General features: G+C 30.5%; 1 protein-coding gene across 4 annotated transcripts in view; it reads left to right on the plus strand.

Annotated features, from left to right (window-relative positions):
• Window positions 1-15973, plus strand: part of LOC119605493 — a 135531-nt gene that overhangs the window by 19998 nt on the left and 99560 nt on the right. For all 4 annotated transcript variants that reach the window (XM_037958639.1, XM_037958641.1, XM_037958640.1 and 1 more), the window contains one exon: window positions 9585-9609. The gene's annotated coding sequence lies outside the window, so the exon portion shown is untranslated. The remainder of the gene's footprint in view (window positions 1-9584; window positions 9610-15973) is intronic.

The raw sequence follows: 15973 nt of genomic DNA on the forward strand, positions 1-15973 counted from the left end.
AGTTAATCAGGTTTTTTTTTAACTAACAATACAAAGTTGCAAATCGGTTTGGTTTTGCTTTTGTTTTTAAAAAAATTTATGAATGAAATTGAAATTGTTTATGGAGTGAGGAATTGTCTTAATTATTGTGTAAATCCAGAGATAATTAGCTAAAGTTGCCCTACACTAGGTATTAAATCACCACAATTTAACTCTTTCCTCTAATATTCAAATGATAACACCACACATTTTTTTAACATTTGTTTCATTATTTAATTTGCATAACAATTAAAATTTTTTTTGTTAATTTTTTTTTTTTCTACATAATTGTTTTTTTAACAATAAATCAATAAAAACCACAATAATAACGTCAAAAAAAAAAACTTCACCACAATACAGCCCACAGTGGGGCAGAATGGAAATTTTTTGGAAATAAATCTGGCATTTCTAAACGGCTGATCCGATCGGGATAAAATCGAGTTTAAGTTTTGAAGATGAACCCTGCAGATGCCCCAGGGACGGCGCTGTGGCGGCTCAAAGTAGGGTACCTACGACATGTAAAATTTTTAAACTCGTGCCATTTTTTTGTTTTTCACCCAAATACAAAGATTTTTATATTTTGTGAAAGCGCTCGACGAGATCTTGAAAAAACATGCTTGGACATACTACTTATCTCTTATAATATCCGAGTTATAGGCATTTAAAAATTTAGTGATACAAAATTTACCATACCTTGGTCCGCCTTTTTTGAATACCGGGCGTAATTTTGGACCAAATGGACTCAATTTTTTCTTGTTAGTTAGACAACAAAATTTCCAATAATATACAAAAAATTTCAGATCAATATCGTTTACAGATCCAAAAATATACGTTTTTTAATTTAAAAATTCAAAAATTTTTAGATTTTTGGCGTTTTTTTGCCAAAAATATGTCTTAACTCTTTTATTAATAAAATAAAATTTTTATTAAGAACATATAACAATTTTATAGTTTTCTAAAAGGTATCTTTACGCAGAACGCTTTGGCGTAAAAAACTAGTCCTATTTTTTGAAAATGTTGCCACTGCGTCCTTCCGAATATGACATATTTTTTATCAAAACTTCAACTTTGGGCGACATGTTCTAAAATCCCAAAGCTGGGATCAGAAAACTGAAAGCAGTTCTGGAAACCTCAATATGTTTTCTATTTACTCCAAAAGTATTTTCCCAGCCCTGAAAGAAATGTGGACCCTATGGGCAAAAAAATAAAAAATCCCATTTTTGGGATTTTCATTCCTATTTTTGGGAATTGCGGGATGCCCTTTGACCTTTTCAATTTTTTTTTTGTATATTCTTATTTGAAATGACAAATTTAACAAGCGTTGAAAATTTCATTGAGTTTTGTTCATAAATAAAGATTTTGTCATATATTACATATTTGTTTAATTTCTAAAACTATGATTTATATCAAAATTTTAATAGGATCGCAGATAGCTACAACAATTTAGTCCATATTTATCCCTTAATATAATTTTTTAGTTAGATATGGAAATTCTCGACCCTTTACAAAAAATTTCAAGCCAATATCTCAATTACATTCAAAAATATGTTCATTTAAACCTGTGTCCTTTAATTTCATCTTTTTCATATTTTAGTATTAAGTATGACAGAACATACATTTGGTGTTGAATAAAATATTTGGACAATTTTTAAAAATTATTTAGTTAATTATTTTATTATAATATTGTATATAAAATAAAAAAAATTATAATTTTATTATGAGCCACGCACAACAACACCTAAATCACCCCACACAAATTACCTTTCCCGCCCACCGAAATATAAAACACAATTTAATACAATATCATCAGTTAGTATAATAGCTTTTTTTATTTGAACTGTTTATCTTAAACATAATACAATTAATTCTTACAACCTACTTATATAGTTAATTCCTAACACTACTTATTTTCTATAAAATAATCTGTCATATCGGTATACATATCCAGAAGGTAATATAAGTCCTTTAAATCTTCCTTGTTTTGAGATGATAGAGTTTCATAACAAATCCATCTTTTTCGCATAGTTGAAAGAACAGGATCAGAAGATAGAAGTAAACTATTAAAAATATCTTCATTCTGTGATTGCCTGGAGCATTTTCTTGAGCTGAATAGTTGAACATGCTTAAAATCTCGATTCCTCGCTTCCTGGGCTTCTTCTGTTAACTCTCCAAGTGGAAGAATATTCGATTCAATTATTATTTGACCATGACACAATAATTTGTGTACTGTTGGTGTTAGTTCCCTCCATGGATACAGAGATACAAGTAATTTAGAAATTTCAGATGTGTATTCCCCAAATTGATTTTCATTAATTTTATGTTTACTATTCAGTGCCATTAAAATAGTTTTAACTCTTCGAAGCAACTCCTTGTCGATTCCAGTTATTTTTGAAGTAATTTCAAAATCACGAAAAAACCTTCTCGACGTATTACCATCATTTGTACTACCGCAACTTGAAAGTGGTTTGTCGATGTTTAATCCCATCTGAACTTTAAATTCTTCTTGGATTCTGCTTTTTTTCGCAGCTCTCAGTTCTTTCAATTCTTCATTATTTTTTGTTGATTTAGTAGGATAGTTTGTTTTTTTTTTCCTGGATCGCCTTGTATGATGGTAATATATTGTGTCCTTTTTCATGCAGAGCTTTTCTTAATATTTGGTACTTATTTCGACTGAGACCCAGTTCCAACATAAGCGCTATTGCTTCCTCTTCAGTAAAATTTGATTATGATGTTGGAGTTGGTATACTTTCCACAATTCGCTTAAGTCGTTTTGGTGATGCATTAGGAAGAATAGTTGCAATATGTACGACATCCATATGTTGGTTTTCCTTTTTCAGCATTTCGTTAAATGTATCAGCAATTTCCTCATTTGAGATTGAAAAAAGTTTTTGTGTGACCCTCTTTTTTTTTACCTTGAACATAAGTCTTCGTATGACTTGCAAGGCGCTCCTATTGATGTGTTGTAAGTTGAGATTTCCGTAGTAGTTTCCATCCAACTACAAAATTTTAATCGAAATTTCTTTTGATTTCCATCCACAGACTTACTTTTTACATCAAAAAGTTTTAAAAAGTTTTCAATTTTTGATATGCCTGTTTTGTCTACTTTTCTACTATATGTAGTTTTTATATAATTTGAAATGTCTTCAATTCTTTCTGGCCCTTTTGAAGATATACTCCATAAAACGGAACACAACTTTTCGTACTTTAATGGAATCTTCATTGTAGATTTATTAAATATGGTACTTAAAATCTGAGAAGTTTACTTATATACCAATTCTTGTCATTTCCGATACAGGTATTCCAAAGTAAAAAATTACGAATTGTCTACCTATTAACATTTAGGACTATATTACTATAACCTGTAATTCAGTCATTGATATTTCTTATTAGTGAATGAATCGAAATTATCATTACCTGTATATTTTTACCTACATGATCATAAACGAAACAGAACGAAATGATCTGTCGAAAAAATTTAGGTAAAAAATAGTTATAAATTTTTAAAAATTTAAGCATAATAGGACCTTTCAATTATAAGGATAAGCAAACAAATAGAAAATAGGTAAATATAAGATTTAAATATGTGCTGTCATACTTAATACTAAAATATGAAAAAGATGAAATTAAAGGACACAGGTTTAAATGAACATATTTTTGAATGTAATTGAGATATTGGCTTGAAATTTTTTGTAAAGGGTCGAGAATTTCCATATCTAACTAAAAAATGATATTAAGGGATAAATATGGACTAAATTGTTGTAGCTATCTGCGATCCTATTAAAATGTTGATATAAATCATAGTTTTAGAAATTAAACAAATATGTAATATATGACAAAATCTTTATTTATGAACAAAACTCAATGAAATTTTCAACGCTTGTTAAATTTGTCATTTCAAATAAGAATATGCAAAAAAAAAATTGAAAAGGTCAAAGGGCATCCCGCAATTCCCAAAAATAGGAATGAAAATCCCAAAAATGGGATTTTTTACTTTTTTGCCCATAGGGTCCACATTTCTTTCAGGGCTGGGAAAATACTTTTGGAGTAAATAGAAAACATATTGAGGTTTCCAAAACTGCTTTCAGTTTTCTGATCCCAGCTTTGGGATTTTAGAACATGTCGCCCAAAGTTGAAGTTTTGATAAAAAATAAGTCATATTCGGAAGGACGCAGTGGCAACATTTTCAAAAAATAGGACAAGTTTTTTACGCCAAAGCGTTCTGCGTAAAGATACCTTTTAGAAAACTATAAAATTGTTATATGTTCTTAATAAAAAATTTATTTTATTAATAAAAGAGTTAAGACACATTTTTGGCAAAAAAACGCCAAAAATTTAAAATTTTTTGAATTTTTAAATTAAAAAACGTATATTTTTGGATCTGTAAACGATATTGATCTGAAAAAAATTGAGTCCATTTGGTCCAAAATTACGCCCGGTATTCAAAAAAAGGCGGACCAAGGTATGGTAAATTTTGTATCACTAAATTTTTAAATGCCTATAACTCGGATATTATAAGAGATAAGTAGTATGTCCAAGCATGTTTTTTCAAGATCTCGTCGAGCGCTTTCACAAAATATAAAAATCTTTGTATTTGGGTGAAAAACAAAAAAATGGCACGAGTTTAAAAATTTTACATGTCGTAGGTACCCTACTTTGAGCCGCCACAGCGCCGTCCCTGGGGCATCTGCAGGGTTCATCTTCAAAACTTAAACTCGAATACTCCTTGGCTACGCTCACGCCAAATTTTATCCCGATCGGATCAGCCGTTTAGAAATGCCAGATTTATTTCCAAAAAATTTCCATTCTGCCCCACTGTGCAGCCTCATTATTTCCTACTTAAAATTATATTAACCCGGTTTATTTTAAATATTTTTTTTACAAGAGACGTAATAATCAAGTGTTTGTATTTTTTTTTAAACTTATATAAATGGGTTATTCACATTTTTCGTTAAATAATTTAATCTTAAAAGTTTAAAATGAGAAAAAAACGTTAAAAACAAAAAGTTCACTGACATTGAAAATATTGGATTTGACATGATTTTAAATTTGGTAGTTTGTGATTGCATTGAAGATTAAGTGTGAGCATAAATTTAAACTTGACCTATAAGAAAAGTTAGTGTACTATTGATGATTTAGATTTATTTTGGATTCTATGGCATTAAATAGAAACATTTAATTTATAAAAAAGTGTCTTAAATAGATCTTTAATCTAGTGGTAAAAGTGTATCATTAAAGTTCTAGTTTAGTTCCAGTTCCGTTCTAGCACAGATCTAGTTCAGTTCTAGTTCAGTTCTAGTTCAGTTCTAGTTCAGTTCTAGTTCAGTTCTAGTTCAGTTCTAGTTCAGTTCTAGTTCAGTTCTAGTTCAGTTCTAGTTCAGTTCTAGTTCAGTTCTAGTTCAGTTCTAGTTCAGTTCTAGTTCAGTTCTAGTTCAGTTCTAGTTCAGTTCTAGTTCAGTTCAGTTCTAGTTCAGTTCTAGTTCAGTTCTAGTTCAGTTCTAGTTCAGTTCTAGTTCAGTTCTAGTTCAGTTCTAGTTCAGTTCTAGTTCAGTTCTAGTTCAGTTCTAGTTCAGTTCTAGTTCAGTTCTAGTTCAGTTCTAGTTCAGTTCTAGTTCAGTTCTAGTTCAGTTCTAGTTCAGTTCTAGTTCAGTTCTAGTTCAGTTCTAGTTCAGTTCTAGTTCAGTTCTAGTTCAGTTCTAGTTCAGTTCTAGTTCAGTTCTAGTTCAGTTCTAGTTCAGTTCTAATTCAGTTCAAGTTCAGTTATAGTTCAGTTCTAGTTCTCTAGTTCAGTTCTAGTTCAGTTTCTAGTTCAGTTCTAGTTCTAGTTCTGTTCTAGTTCTAGTTCTAGTTCTAGTTCTGTTCTAGATCTGTTCTAGTTCTGTTCTAGTTCTGTTCTAGTTCTGTTCTAGTTCTGTTCTAGTTCTGTTCTAGTTCTGTTCTAGTTCTGTTCTAGTTCTGTTCTAGTTCTGTTCTAGTTCTGTTCTAGTTTTGTTCTAGTTCTGTTCTAGTTCTGTTCTAGTTCTGTTCTAGTTCTGTTCTAGTTCTGTTCTAGTTCTGTTCTAGTTCTGTTCTAGTTCTGTTCTAGTTCTGTTCTAGTTCTGTTCTAGTTCTGTTCTAGTTCTGTTCTAGTTCTGTTCTAGTTCTGTTCTAGTTCTGTTCTAGTTCTGTTCTAGTTCTGTTCTAGTTCTGTTCTAGTTCTGTTCTAGTTCTGTTCTAGTTCTGTTCTAGTTCTGTTCTAGTTCTGTTCTAGTTCTGTTCTAGTTCTGTTCTAGTTCTGTTCTAGTTCTGTTCTAGTTTTCTAGTTCTGTTCTAGTTCTGTTCTAGTTCTAGTTCTGTTCTAGTTCTGTTCTAGTTCTGTTCTAGTTCTGTTCAAGTTCTGTTCTAGTTCTGTTCTAGTTCTGTTCTAGTTCTGTTCTAGTTTGTTCTAGTTCTGTTCTAGTTCTGTTCTAGTTCTGTTCTAGTTCTAGTTCTGTTCTAGTTCTGTTCTAGTTCTGTTCTAGTTCTGTTCTAGTTCTGTTCTAGTTCTGTTCTAGTTCTGTTCTAGTTCTGTTCTAGTTTTCTGTTCTAGTTCTGTTCTAGTTCTGTTCTAGTTCTGTTCTAGTTCTGTTCTAGTTCTAGTTCTGTTCTAGTTCTGTTCTAGTTCTGTTCAAGTTCTGTTCTAGTTCTGTTCTAGTTCTGTTCTAGTTCTGTTCTAGTTCTGTTCTAGTTCTGTTCTAGTTCTGTTCTAGTTCTGTTCTAGTTCTAGTTCTGGTCTAGTTCTGTTCTAGTTCTGTTCTAGTTCTGTTCTAGTTCTGTTCTAGTTCTGTTCTAGTTCTGTTCTAGTTCTGTTCTAGTTCTGTTCTAGTCTGTTCTAGTTCTGTTCTAGTTCTGTTCTAGTTCTGTTTCTAGTTCTGTTCTAGTTCTGTTCTAGTTCTGTTTCTAGTTCTGTTCTAGTTCTGTTCTAGTTCTGTTCTAGTTCTGTTCTAGTTCTGTTCTAGTTCTGTTCTAGTTCTGTTCTAGTTCTGTTCTAGTTCTGTTCTAGTTCTGTTCTAGTTCTGTTCTAGTTCTGTTCTAGTTCTGTTCTAGTTCTGTTCTAGTTCTGTTCTAGTTCTGTTCTAGTTCTGTTCTAGTTCTAGTTCTGTTAGTTCTGTTCTAGTTCTGTTCTAGTTCTGTTCTAGTTCTGTTCTAGTTCTGTTCTAGTTCTGTCTAGTTCTGTTCTAGTCTGTCTAGTCTGTTTCTAGTTCTGTTCTAGTTCTGTTCTAGTTCTGTTCTAGTTCTGTTCTAGTTCTGTTCTAGTTCTGTTCTAGTTCTGTTCTAGTTCTGTTCTAGTTCTAGTTCTGTTCTAGTTCTGTTCTAGTTCTGTTCTAGTTCTGTTCTAGTTCTTTCTAGTTCTGTTAGTTCTGTTCTAGTTCAGTCTAGTTCTGTTCTAGTTGTTCTAGTTCTGTTCTAGTTCTGTTCTAGTTCTGTTCTAGTTCTGTTCTAGTTCTGTTCTAGTTCTTTCTAGTTCGTTCTAGTTCTGTTCTAGTTCTGTTCTAGTTCTGTTCTAGTTCTGTTCTAGTTCTAGTTCTGTTCTAGTTCTGTTCTAGTTCTGTTCAAGTTCTGTTCTAGTTCTGTTCTAGTTCTGTTCTAGTTCTGTTCTGTTCTGTTCTAGTTCTGTTCTAGTTCTGTTCTAGTTCTGTTCTAGTTCTGTTCTAGTTCTGTTCTAGTTCTGTTCTAGTTCTGTTCTAGTTCTGTTCTAGTTCTGTTCTAGTTCTGTTCTAGTTCTGTTCTAGTTCTGTTCTAGTTCTGTTCTAGTTCTGTTCTAGTTCTGTTCTAGTTCTGTTCTAGTTCTGTTCTAGTTCTGTTCTAGTTCTGTTCTAGTTCTGTTCTAGTTCTGTTCTAGTTCTGTTCTAGTTCTGTTCTAGTTCTGTTCTAGTTCTGTTCTAGTTCTGTTCTAGTTCTGTTCTAGTTCTGTTCTAGTTCTGTTCTAGTTCTGTTCTAGTTCTGTTCTAGTTCTGTTCTAGTTCTGTTCTAGTTCTGTTCTAGTTCTGTTCTAGTTCTGTTCTAGTTCTGTTCTAGTTCTGTTCTAGTTCTGTTCTAGTTCTGTTCTAGTTCTGTTCTAGTTCTGTTCTAGTTCTGTTCTGTTCTAGTTCTGTTCTAGTTCTGTTCTAGTTCTGTTCTAGTTCTGTTCTAGTTCTGTTCTAGTTCAGTTCTAGTTCTGTTCTAGTTCTGTTCTAGTTCTGTTCTAGTTCTGTTCTAGTTCTGTTCTAGTTGTGTTCTAGTTGTGTTCTAGTTGTGTTCTAGTTCTGTTCTAGTTCTGTTCTAGTTCTGTTCTAGTTCTGTTCTAGTTCTTTTCTAATTCTGTTCTAGTTCTGTTCTAGTTCTGTTCTAGTTCTGTACTAGTTCTGTTCTAGTTCTGTTCTAGTTCTGTTTTAGTTCTGTTCTAGTTCTGTTCTAGTTCTGTTCTAGTTCTGTTCTAGTTCTGTTCTAGTTCTCTTCTAGTTCTCTTCTAGTTCTGTTCTAGTTCTGTTCTAGTCCTGTCTTAGTTGTGTTCTAATTCAATTCTAATTATAGTTATTTCGAGATCACAAGTATAGTTTTGCTTTGATTTTGATGAGCCTTTTTTACTTCCGATGGCAAAAATTTTTAAAAAGTATAGAATTTTTAGGTCTAAATTCTATTTTTATCTTGATTCCAAGAACTCTACCATTTAAATATGAATAGACTAAAATATCAAAATAAATTTACGGAAATATTTAGAAAATGTTTGTTTGTAGGCTTTGTTTACTTCATCTTTTTAAATATTAAAATGAATAATTTAAAAACCCACCGTTTAAGACAACTGCAAGGTTAATTAAAAACGTTCTTAAATATTTTGTTTATATATATTTAAATGACAACAAAACGCAACAAATTATTTAATAAACAAAAAAACATTACAAAAACTAGTCTTAAATATAAATATTAAAAACAACACGGGTATAAATAAAACAAAATTAAAAAAAATAATAATTTAAATTGTAAAGAAAAGAGGCAGAAAAAAAAACATCTTCAAATGACTTTGAACTTAAGCATGGGCTGGTTGTTGGTTGGTTGGTAGCTTGAAAGCAGCTACAAACAAGTCAGTTGTTGTACTGAGTTGTTTTTGTATTTGAATTAAGATGGTCTGTCTGGCTTGTAACTGGCTTATTAGTAACGGATTATTCTAATTTAAAAAAACGGCTTATAAAAACAACAATAAATAAAAGAGCAGAAAATGTGATAAACTGAATAATGAATTGTATGTAAATGTTGGTTGGAACAGCTACTGTTAGTTTTTTTTTTCAATATTAAGTTTTTAATCTTGGATTTTAGATTGTAATATTTTAAACTTTAGTTAGTGTGGAGTTTTAACTTGTCTGGTTTTAACTTGGTACTAAAATTACCACAAAACGTGTGTAGATTTTGAAAAATGTTTTAGTTTAAGTTTCAAGGTTTTTTTCTTTAGGCAGCATTTTCAATTAAAATTATATATTAAATTGTATTTTTTCAATATATTTTTATATTTAATTAAAATTTTAAAATAAATTTTTTATTTCTAAAAAATTAATTATGATTTTTTTTTTTTGCAGAATCCATGAGTTGGTATTATTAAAGGTAAGCTAAAAAAAATATTAATAAATTGTTAATTTTAACATCTTTAAAATTGTCATATAATCTTTGCAAACTATTATTCGTCTGCCAAACAAAAGACTTAAGACACCTACTTGATTTATACTATTCTATGGAATCTTCGCTTAAAAGCCACAGGCTCTTAGAAATATAAGAATACAGTTTAAATTCTTAAAACGTATTTATTAACAATGAAAAAATACCAACGACACAAAACTAACCCTTCAACCTCAACACAATTTCATATAGCAAAACAAAAGACTTAAGACACATACTTAAAGATTCTTAAAGTTGTTGCGAAATTTATTTTTTTGCAAAATTTTCAAATTTGTATCTAAATTTTTTTCTCAATTTTTTTTTTCTAAATTTTACTACAATTGTGTGGTGACTTTAACAATCATCTTTAACACAAAACCAAAAAAAAGGAGGACAAACGTGATTTAAAATATTTTATATTTAATTTTGTTTTAATATTTAAACGAGCCAACTAAACCTTTTCAAATAACATCAAATTAACAAAAAAAAACTTTAAAAATATAAATTGTCAGTCATTGTTAAACTGAAAATTATTCACGTGTATGTCAAGCTTAAACAATGTTGTTTTAAGCTGAGCTTGCATCATAAGGGTCTCTTATATGTTTAAAAATAACAAAATTAATAAAATTTTATGATTTATTATTAAAAAGAAATAATTAAATTGAGGTTAAATAAAACAAGTAATAAGTCTTAAGCATTAGCTGAATGTTTGGCTTCCTTAATTCACAGCTAGCTAAATCTAAGCAATGGACTTTCAATAATTTTCACTTAGTTTATAATATATTTTTCAATGACTACTTAATACCGTAATCATAACAAGAAGTTATAAAGGTATAAACCCGATGATTTCTTATTACAATATTTTTATTTTCTAACGAAGCTGAACCCGAATTTAAGACTGAACTAAACTGAACTAGAACTGAACTAGAACTGAACTAGAACTGAACTAGAACTGAACTAGAACTGAACTAGAGCTGAACTAGAACTGAACTAGAACTGAACTAGAACTGACTAGAACTGAACTAGAAACTGAACTAGAACTGAACTAGAACTGAACTAGAACTGAACTAGAACTGACTAGAACTGAACTAAGAACTGAACTAGAACTGAACTAGAACTGAACTAGAACTGAACTAGAACTGAACTAGAACTGAACTAGAACTGAACTAGAACTGAACTAGAACTGAACTAGAACTGAACTAGAACTGAACTAGAACTGAACTAGAACTGAACTAGAACCTGAAAACTAGAACTGAACTAGAACTGAAACTAGAAACTGAACTAGAACTGAACTAGAACTGAACTAGAACTGAACTAGAACTGAACTAGAACTGAACTAGAACTGAACTAGAACTGAACTAGAACTGAACTAGAACTGAACTAGAACTGAACTAGAACTGAACTAGAACTGAACTAGAACTGAACTAGAACTGAACTAGAACTGAACTAGAACTGAACTAGAACTGAACTAGAACTGAACTAGAACTGAACTAGAACTGAACTAGAACTGAACTAGAACTGAACTAGAACTGAACTAGAACTGAACTAGAACCTGAACTAGAACTGAACTAGAACTGAACTAGAACTGAACTAGAACTGATACTGAACTAGAACTGAACTAGAAGAACTAGAACTGAACTAGAACTGAACTAGAACTGAACTAGAACTGAACTAGAACTGAACTAGAAACTGAACTAGAACTGAACTAGAACTGAACTAGAACTGAACTAGAACTGAACTAGAACTGAACTAGAACTGACTAGAACTGAACTAGAACTGAACTAGAACTGAACTAGAACTGAACTAGAACTGAACTAGAACTGAACTAGAACTGAACTAGAACTGAACTAGAACTGAACTAGAACTGAACTAGAACTGAACTAGAACTGAACTAACTGAACTAGAACTGAACTAGAACTGAACTAGAACTGAACAAGAACTGAACTAGAACTGAACTAGAACTGTACTAGAACTGTACTAGAACTGAACTAGAACTGAACTAGAACTGAACTAGAACTGAACTAGAACTGAACTAGAACTGAACTAGAACTGAACTAGAACTGAACTAGAACTGAACTAGAACTGAACTAGAACTGAACTAGAACTGAACTAGAACTGAACTAGAACTGAACTAGAACTGAACTAGAACTGAACTAGAACTGAACTAGAACTGAACTAGAACTGAACTAGAACTGAACTAGAACTGAACTAGAACTGAACTAGAACTGAACTAGAACTGAACTAGAACTGAACTAGAACTGAACTAGAACTGAACTAGAACTGAACTAGAACTGAACTAGAACTGAACTAGAACTGAACTAGAACTGAACCAGAACTGAACTAGAACTGAACTAGAACTGAACTAGAACTGAACTAGAACTGAACTAGAACTGAACTAGAACTGAACTAGAACTGAACTAGAACTGAACTAGAACTGAACTAGAACTGAACTAGAACTGAACTAGAACTGAACTAGAACTGAACTAGAACTGAACTAGAACTGAACTAGAACTGAACTAGAACTGAACCAGAACTGAAGTAGAACTGAACTAGAACTGAACTAGAACTGAACTGAACTAGAACTGAACTAGAACTGAACTAGAACTGAACTAGAACTGAACTAGAACTGAACTAGAACTGAACTAGAACTGAACTAGAACTGAACTAGAACTGAACTAGAACTGAACTAGAACTGAACTAGAACTGAACTAGAACTGAACTAGAACTGAACTAGAACTGAACTAGAACTGAACTAGAACTGAACTAGAACTGAACTAGAACTGAACTGAACTAGAACTGAACTAGAACTGAACTGAACTAGAACTGAACTAGAACTGAACTAGAACTGAACTAGAACTGAAACTAGAACTGAACTAGAACTGAACTAGAACTGAACTAGAACTGAACTAGAACTGAACTAGAACTGAACTAGAACTGAACTAGAACTGAACTAGAACTGAACTTGAACTGAACTAGAACTGAACTAGAACTAAACTAGAAGTGGACTACTAAAATTTCCGAAAATTTCAATTTCTTAGGGAAATCTGTTCTGAACTATAACTAGAAAAACTTAGATTTCTTGGTGATATCTTAAAATAATATTTTTTTTTTACTTTTCAACATATTTTCTAAGTTTTTGTTGCTGAATTTCTGATTTTAGGAGAAATCTGTATTTTTTAGAAAATCCGTATTTGAATTGATAAAAAGTTGATTTCATTATAAAATTTAGGTTTTTTTATAAAATTAAATATTTAGTTTTTTATGCGAGATATAAGGATATATCTAATACTATGTTCACACGACAAAGGTACATATTCACAATTCTCTACCTTATCCATCATTCAAAAATTTAATAAAAAAATTCGCCTTTTTAAAAATTGGAAAAGCGGAAAGCTTTAGTACTTTATGAATTGGAAACAAAGGATTTTCGTCGGAAATGAGTGTGTCGTGAGAACACAGTATAAGAATAAGAAATATTAGTTATGGTTTTATGCGATTATAGTAGCAGTTAATAGTTTATTAAGTAGTTTAAAATAGTTGTATGTTAATTTAACTTTTTCTGTGTTTTAACTAATTATTAATATATTTATCTAAGAAACTGGCATTGTATTAAAATGACACACATAATTTAAATACTATCATACTATTTTAACTCATATATCAATGTCTACAGCTAGAGATGTTTTATAACTAGAGTTATTATCACATAATTTCATGTTAGAAATCATAATATAACATTTGAAATTATTTTCACATTTTAACTTTTATCTTATGGATGCAATATGTACGTTCACAATAAAATTACAATCTATAATAAAAATACGTGCATACCAAAATGTTGAGTACTCTCTCAACATCTAAGTGTTTATTCATAGACAATCTGTCAGTCCAATATATGGATTTAATCCATAGGATGATTTGTAAAAGCTAGTGTTGGGAATGTTTGTGTCATAATTCAAGTGTAATTGCAAAGTATTGTTACTCGGTAATGTTACTGTCGTCTTTGTTGTCTGAAACATTTCTGGTTTCATTTGGTCTATAATAAATACCTACAACTTATTTCTTATATTTAAATAAAGAGTTTTTTTATTACAGCACATTTGCTGTTTATAGTTTTAACTTTTAGCTTTTTTACAACTTTAATCTGCACTTGCAATTTTGTGTAATAAATAACATAAAAAAATTAATCCCTTATTATGTGTATAAAACTTGTAATGTCTTTTTTTAACATTTAAATCATTCATTTGCTGCAGTTACAATATGATTATGTCAGTATGTTACAGGAATTTTTATGTTGAAAAGTTGAGAAAAAAAAATTTACTAAATGGATAGATATAGAAATCCGTTTTTATTTATAGCTGAGAAATGTGCAATATTGTGGTATTTATTTAAAAGGTTGTTGGTAAACAAATCATAGTTTTTTTCCACTCAATTTGAAACTTAATTATTGCAAGTTAAAAAGTCATGATATTTATATAAATGTATAAAATAATAGAAAACATTTATATCAACTGACATTTATTACAAAATTTTATTTTTACAAAATGTTGAATTTTTTAGAATTTTTCAGGGACTGTAAATAACAGTTATTCTGAAATTTTTAACCCAAAAAATCTCTATATTGGAGTCAACGTATACTATTATATACCAATGTACTCGTATTGAAGTGCTTTTTCAGAATATATGGTGATTTGAAAAAAACGATCTTAGCTCCACAAATAACAGTTATTTTTTAACGGAAAAATAAAAGTCTGATTGAAACAGTTAAAAAATGAGTTTTATTTTTCCGTCATAAAATAAAAATTATTTGAGGAGTTTTATTTTTTCCATCAAAAAATAAAACTCATTGGGGGACTATTATTTTTTCCGTCAAATAATTAAACAATTTTTCTTTATTTTTTTAGTCTCTTATTTTATTGAATATATCTGATATAATATGTTTGGTTATTTATTTGTTTAATTTAACAAACATAATTTTTTCCAAATTTTCTGCGGAAAGATTTGAATGCAGGTCATTTAATACCAATTTAAGAGCAGGAACGCTCTTTCCACGCTAACTGGTGTTGTAGGAACACACTGTACAGTTTTTGCCAATTTGTATAAGTAGTCGTAGTGTATTTTGCTTCCCAGAACTCAAAAAGGGACTTATTATCAATCGACAAGGGCCGTGGAGAAAAATTATCGATTTCATAGAAAGCTTTTTTTTCATCATCATTATCATTTTCTACGTTTTCTTGCTTCCTATCTACAATTAAGGTGTTCAAATACTGTCCCAAAGCGGGATTGAGATGTATCGCAAAAATCCACCGAAGATGGGAAAACATCTGGTGAAGATCCTAAAGCTTCCTTGCTTGTCGAGGGTCGATCAATGCTTTTCAAATTGTAATGATCTGATCAGTGGCAAGCTTTAGGTGTCAATTCACATAAAAGAGTTTTATTTTCTGACGGAAAAAATAAAACTCCTCAAATAAGTATTATTTTCTGACGGAAAAAATTAAACTCCTCAAATAATTTTTATTTTATGACGGAAAAATAAAACTCTTTTTTAAAAGTTTCATTTGAATTTTTATTTTTAGGTTGAAAAATAACTTTTTCAGATGGATTTTTATTTTTAAAGTCACAAAACAACTGTTATAAATTAACTTTTATGATATAACTTATAACTGTTACGGTCCCTGGAATTTTTAATAAAATTTCGGTTTTGTGATTTTTTAATATTTTTTTCTTAATTTTAGTGAAATTCTAGAACTGAACTAGAACTGAACTAAAACTGAACTAAAACTGAACTAGAACTGAACTAGAACTGAACTAGAACTGAACTAGAACTGAACTAGAACTGAACTAGAAATGAACTAGAACTGAACTAGAACTGAACTAGAACTGAACTAGAACTGAACTAGAACTGAACTAGAACTGAACTAGAACTGAACTAGAACTGAACTAGAAATGAATTAGAACTGAACTAGAACTGAACTAGAACTGAACTAGAACTGAACTAGAACTGAACTAGAACTGAACTAGAACTGAACTAGAACTGAACTAGAACTGAACTAGAACTGAACTAGAACTGAACTAGAACTGAACTAGAAATGAATTAGAACTGAATTAGAACTGAACTAGAACTGAACTAGAACTGAACTAGAACTGAACTAGAACTGAACTAGAACTGAACTAGAACTGAACTAGAACTGAACTAGAACTGAACTAGAACTGAACTAGAACTGAATTAGAACTGAACTAGAACTGAACTAGAACTGAACTAGAACTGAACTAGAACTGAATTAGAACTGAACTAGAACTGAACTAGAACTGA

This window comes from Lucilia sericata, unplaced genomic scaffold (genome assembly GCF_015586225.1).
Source record: "Lucilia sericata isolate MDLA Ls3-8-SP2 unplaced genomic scaffold, ASM1558622v1 Contig000491F_arrow, whole genome shotgun sequence".
In the NCBI taxonomy this organism is placed as follows: domain Eukaryota; kingdom Metazoa; phylum Arthropoda; class Insecta; order Diptera; family Calliphoridae; genus Lucilia; species Lucilia sericata.